General features: G+C 49.0%; 1 long non-coding RNA gene across 1 annotated transcript; it reads left to right on the top strand.

The window, feature by feature from the left end:
- The first annotated feature begins 1370 nt into the window (after positions 1-1370).
- Positions 1371-6369, top strand: LOC131820596 (uncharacterized). Its single transcript, XR_009349723.1, has 2 exons — positions 1371-2067; positions 6157-6369. It is a non-coding gene; the product is annotated as an uncharacterized LOC131820596 (long non-coding RNA).
- Positions 6370-6581: the final 212 nt, after the last annotated feature.

A 6581-nucleotide genomic window follows, 5' to 3' on the forward strand; every position in this document is an offset into this window, starting at 1 on the left:
TTCGCTTGTCCCAAGTCTCCCTACACATCGTGCAGCAGCATTGTAAAGTTTTCTTCGTATCAGTCGTACACATGTTTATTCCTAGGATTTTTTTCCTTTCATCTTTGTCTTTTTGTTATTCCTGGGCTTGCTTTTCCCTTCTGTTCCAGTGGCTGTTCTCTTCTGCTCTGGTTGTATGTGTATTGATTTCTGTGCATTAGCTCTTAACCTTTCCACTCTGCTTTTATTTTTTAAACATTTTCACAAACTCTGATTAAGATAAATCCTTCTCTTTTGGCACAGATTTCTTTCTTTCTTTTCTTTTTTTTTTTTTGAAATATTTATTTATGTATTTATTGACAGATAGAGACCCAGAGAGAGAGAACAGAAGCAGGGGGGCTATTGGGGGAGGGAAAAGCAGGCTCCCCTCAGAGGAGGGAGATGGACACGCGGCTCAGTCCCAGGACTCTGGGATCATGACCTGAGCCGAAGGCAGATGCTTCACCACTGAGCCACCTGGGTTCCTGGGCACGGGTCTATTCACAATGCAAAGCTCTATGTTCTGGGCTTTCAGAGCCGTGACGGCTCTAAGTCCCCGTGTGCTCAGGGCTCCTCATGACAAGATCGTCTGCTGACATTCAGAGAGTAATGATCAGTCCGGGGCTTCGTAGAAGGGACTGCCGGACTGCAGCGCAATCAAAACTACAAAACAATGTTGCAGAAGCTGTTCAGCCAGATACTACAACACAGCCGTGCGTGGCTGTCCTGGCTGTTTGGTTTGTCGGTTGAGCTACGGTCCATGTTTCTTCGGTGCTTCTGGCCCACCATACCTGGCACTTTGGGGAACACAAAGAGAGAACTCTTCACAAATTTTGCGGGTACCAGCTCAGTATCTTAGGTTCATCTGTTCGTAAGATCTTTCTCTGCCATCATCTGAACTGCCATCCTAAGGACACACGATTCAAGTGCAATACGATCACAATAGATGTTTTCTATTCCTGTTATTTACAAGCAGCCGTAACTGACCAGAAGGGACACACGTGGTCAGACCTATGATATAGTCCCTACTGCAATGAGCTCTAAGTTGGTGGCTTTTAAATGAGACAACCTTGTAGAGTTATTTCCTAAAAACTTTGGACCAAGGGTGCCTGGGTGGCTCTGTCGCTTAAGCATCTGCCTTCAACTCAGGTCGTGATCCCAGGGTCCTGGCATGGAGCCCCGGGTTGGTCTGTCCGCTCCGCGGGAGGCTGCTTCTCCTTCTGCCTCCACCTCACCCCCCTCTCACGCTCTCTCTCTCACTTGCTCTCTCTCTCTCTCAAATAAATGAATAAAAATAAAATGTTTTCAAAAATAATAAAAATAAATTAAAAAAAAAAAACTTGGACCAAAAGGTCAATCAAAACCCAAATATTTGTGATCAGGTGTCATTCTCTTTCAATTAAAGGCCGCACAATTTCATAATAGTCTACAATAACTGCTCCCAAAGTGTAGCAAAAATATTTTTTAAGTCAGCTTTTCATTATTTATGAGGAAACTCTAAGGCTTGTGTCTCTTACGAGGCCACATTTCTTTTCATCTCTATTTTCAGTTATTTCAGGTTTCCCCGGCAGCTTCCTTGGAGGCTGTCAGAAGTCATGAGATCGGCAGAACCGGTTGGAGAGTTGCAGACGCTCAAGCTCACCCAGTGCAGCCCCCGCGTTCCACAGATGAAGACACCAGGGAAGGGAACGGCTAACCGACGGCTCGGCATCACGCGGCGAGCTCCCGAGGGAGCCCGGAGTGGGAGCCGAGCCTCCTGCCCCGCCGCCCAGCCTTCCGTCACCACATCCCGGCGCACCTCGCTAGGCGTGAAGAAGAAAACACCTTCCGACCATCACTGTTGACAAAGACGTGGGGCTGCTCACCGTCCGGAGGCACATTCCAGCTGTTCGCCGGGATCCTTTTTCCCTATTGGGCAAGCTCCCTCAGTGCCACAGGGGTCACGGCTGCGCGCGCCGTCGTTGACTGCAGGCACTGGGGCGGCCCTGGTCTCCGGGTATAGCGCGGCCCACACTGTCGCTCCGGCAGCAGCTCACAGTCCTGCCAAAAGTGAGCTCATTTTTATTTCCACCAAATCTGTTATTTCTCTGTTCTTATTTTATTGATTTTTCTTTACTTGATAATCACCCATTTGTCTAAGTCCTCACCATTCTTGACCCGTCACATTCTTTTATTTTCATTTTCTGTGGTCCCATCACTTAAATATTCCCTGCATATTTTCTCATCTCTTCCTCTCTGTTTGCACGTGGCTCCGTCACTTTTCACCTGCACTCTTCCCTTTGTCTCTTTCCTCTCCACCTACTCCCCACACGATCTTCCGAGTCATTTTTCCAAAGGGTAAGCATCCTCTTGCTATGCTCCTGCCTCAAAATGCTTCCTGTCTTCCCCACGTCCACTAAAGCCAAACGGCATGATTATTTAAGGTCCTTCATGACGACCTGTCCCCTGCTTGCCCAACTTTTCTACCACCACAGCTTTTCAACGTCAGGATCCATAAATGCAAAAACACTTGCAATTTTTCGAAGCCATGAAACAACTGCGTGTCCTCGTGTCCCCGTGTCCTTGGACATGCAGCTCCTCTCGGCCCAACATACTCTCCTCTGCCCACTCTCCAACCTCCGAGCCTGTTGTCCGCAGCTGCTCTTGTCACCCTTTGAGTCGACCCTGAGCACAAAGACGAGCCTCGCAGTGATGCCTGTAGACAGAATTTATTTTCTGATGCTTCCACTGGGCCTTGTGCTTCTACTATTATATCTTGCACCATGTTATAATTCCTTATTTACACGTTACTGTGGTGCTTCCCTTTGCCTCCAGACCTAGCAGGGCCTGAACAAACCGTGGAACAGTAACTGGGCACGCGTGGTAGCAATCGAGGGCAACGTTTTGTGGTCAGACGTAACCTCGTATACTTAGAACATCTGAAAATAACACTATTTGGTCAATGCCGCTCAGAACAGACTCATTGCCCAAGCTATAGAGTTGAAATGTTTTGAATTTATAGAATTTTAATGACTATAATTTAGAATGATTATGATTCATATCTACCTTACCCTTTCATTGAAACGGATTTTGTTTCCTCACTGTGAAATCATCGCACATAACGATCTCCAGGTGATGCACAGTCATTTCGGCATGTGGAGATATGGAAAAGGCATCTTACATTTTATGTTTTTTTATCAGCAGAGGATTTACCGGTGTTTCATGTGTATTGTGAGCATTAGTTAGCATCTGCATCTCTACAATCTTTGGTCGAATACATTTTATTACACATTTATTAAGATGTTCCGGACTTCTGGGCCTTAACAACATTTGTGATGAGGTTATTACATACATACACAAAGATCAGATAAATAAGGTTAAATACGGTGTTCACTAAATTAAACGCGGACACAGAGCTAATCGCAGCACTAGCCCAGGGACTGGCGAAGGTTTCACTTCAGGGCCTCCCTCCAGGTTCCACCAGAGCGCACGCGACCGAGAGGAACGCTCTTGTGTCCCCCGGGAATCCAGATGCTTATTTCCTTCCAAGGTGAAATTTATTCGAATGTGCTAATTTTACCTAGCATTTGCATTTTACTCCATTACGTATTGTTTTAAATAGCAACTTCTAATTTTTAACCTAATAGACATCGACGTAACTCCAGAAGGCTGTGCCAGGAGGAAGCTTAACCTGATAGACATCGACGTAACTCCAGAAGGCTGTGCCAGGAGGAAGCTGGAGTTTCCTGCACTCGCCTTCGCTTGCCACAGGTCCTCAGAGCTGCCCAGTTCAAGGAGCAGGGCTGGTGGAAAACGTACGGAGCCTGCTACGTCCGGGCGTGGGCCCAGCGCTGGTTTTGCCACTCACTGGCTCTCGATTTTAAGCAAATCACATATCCTTTCAGAGTTTCAGTTCTTCCCCTTAATGAGAATGGTGACACCGGCCTTAGCTCCTCAGAGGGTTATTTTTAAAATTGAATGAAAATTGTTCAGCGAGCTGAACACTCCGGCTTAGAGCACAGGCAGGAGAAACGGAGCGCCGGTAGCCAGAACTGCAGCCGAACGTCATCGCATCAGGCCACTGCCCCCAAGACACTGCGGCTGCCACCTGTGGCCGCTCGGTGCCTTACCATCCCCGCTGACCCCGCATCACAGCTGTGGGGTCGCTGTGGCCCTCCGTTCCTGCTGGCACCTCCACAGTGAACTCTGGCCTCGTGAAGTCCTAACCGCAGCTGCAGGCAAGGCTGCATCAGGCCTCCTGTCTTTTACGGCAGCAGATTGGCTCAGGATCCAATGCACAGGCCAACAGAATGGAAACTCCCTCCCGTACAAGAAGGGATTAAGATGCTGGACCCACAGCAGCTCCTTCTCAAATAGCACCACAGCCTCCTAACTGCCCTCACGGCCTCCAGCTTGTTCCCCTCCAACCTCCTACCACTGCTGGCATCAGAAATTTTTCTCAAAGGAAAATCTGGTCTCTGCCACTGCTGTTTAAAGTCTCCCAGGATCCGCTCCCCACAATGCCAGGGTCATGCATACGCATCAGAACGCAGTGCACACACTTCTGTGGTCCTTAACTGCACCACAGCCTCTCCTGAGTTTCGCGTTCCCCTTCTGCCCAGCCCAAGGGCTGGTTTTCCCAGTAGGACATGCTCTTCATGACCATTTGCCTTCCCTTTTATGAAAAGGGGAACTCTGAGGGAATTAAAAAGACAAAAGACCAGCATACTAGCATCTGTCTTCAAAAAAGCCAACGCTGGGCTCTTCCAGACAGGGAGGGGATAAAGGCAGGGACCTTCCACATCCAGGCTGACGCTGGGCGACCAGGAAGAGAACCGCAGGTCTCCCTGCTGGGGCTGGAGGCACGGCCGGTCCCCGCTCAGTGGGAGAAGCACCAAGCCTGTCCCGAGCACAGTCCCAAGGGCCGGAGTGCGGGGACCAGTCGAAGAGCAGTCGGCAGCCAGAGAACCAAATTCACGCCTCTACTCCGCTCGCTCGTCCTGGCCGGACGTAATCCCAAGCTGCTTGCTTTGATCCGTGGAAAGGGAATCCAGAAAGTGGGAACACTGGAATATTCTGCCCGGATGCCGATGTGATCCCAGGCTGGTTGATGCTTACGTTGGAAGTGGACAGTACACGCCAGGGCCGGTCGGCCCCGGGGCAGGCCCGCGCACGCAGCCCCTCCACTGCTTCCTTTTCTCGGGGCAGGAGACGACCCCTCACGTCCTCCAGACTCAGCCGACTGTGCAGATACACAGGGCTGTGGAAGGATCCGGAGGAAGCTGTGAAGCTAGATCACTCCTGGGCGCAGAGAGTAGCTCAGGAGAGGAAATTTGATTTTAGGCCCTTCTGTACTACTTGAATTTCTTCACAATTCTAGTGTGTTATTTGAATGATTGGATTTTTAAAAAACCAACTCAAGAATTAGAGAAATGGTAGTGGCTCCTTCTTTGCTATTTTGTTTTTTGCATTTCTTTCCAAAGGACCTAATGTGTCCTGTAAAGGAAGGCACAGAAGCCATGTGGGAAACAAACAGGAAGACTGTCTTAAGCAGTTGAATGAAACATTATTATGTTAAAATTACTGAGAGCGGTTTCCTCAGAATATTGCTGAACAATGCAGGTCGGAAATTATTATCATTATTATTTGTTAGATTATTTATTTATTTGACACAGCGAGAGGGAACACAAGCAGGGGGAGCGGGAGAGGGAGAAGCAGGCTTCCCGCCAAGCGGGGAGCCTGATGCGGGACTCGATCCCAGGACCCTGGGATCATGACCCGAGCTGAAGGCAGACGCTTAAAAACTGAACCCAGGCACCCCAAATGTTGGAAATTATTAACTAAAATGTACTCATCCACACAGCGAAGGATGGAATAAACCGGTAAATAAAGATTGTGTTGCGTGTCCTTCACATATACAACAACCTTCTCAGCGACCATTGGCGGGCCAGTTACTCACGCGTCCGTCCTGCTTTAGCCTCTGGGATGCCTCCCCTCCTGGGACAGCGTCCAGGCTTCCACACAGGAGCACCAGGTTGTCCTGTCCTCCCTGTCACGAGCACACTGGCTTTTTAACCACCCTTTCTTTTTTCAAATGGGCAGCAGCCATATTTTATCATTTGATTTTATTTTTTAAGATTTTGTTTATTTATTTGACAGAGAGCGCGCCCGCGCAGGGGGAGCGACAGGCAGAGGGAGAAGCAGCTCCCCGTGGAGCAGGGAGCCCGAGGCGGGGCTCCATCCCAGAACCCCCAGATCACGACCTGAGCCAAGGGAGGACGCCTCGCTGACTGAGCCACCCAGACGCCCCTTCTCATTTGATTTTTGTTATAGCCCTTGGAAAAATAAAGGTAGTTACTATCTCTTTCTTGACGAGGAAAGCTCTTGTTTTTTGACGGAGCTGGGATGAAGCTTCTCGTCTCCTGACTACGAAGTTTCCTGAGTTTGCACCGTGCGCCTCATCTGCACTCTCAAACCGCCCTCCGCGTTTTCTTCACGTGTCATTCTAATAATATGTTATTCTTCTAATACTGCAGTCCTCTCTCCGACATTCTCCTTCCCTGCTATTTCCCTGTGCCCTGTTC

Source organism: Mustela lutreola, chromosome 1, assembly GCF_030435805.1.
Source record: "Mustela lutreola isolate mMusLut2 chromosome 1, mMusLut2.pri, whole genome shotgun sequence".
In the NCBI taxonomy this organism is placed as follows: domain Eukaryota; kingdom Metazoa; phylum Chordata; class Mammalia; order Carnivora; family Mustelidae; genus Mustela; species Mustela lutreola.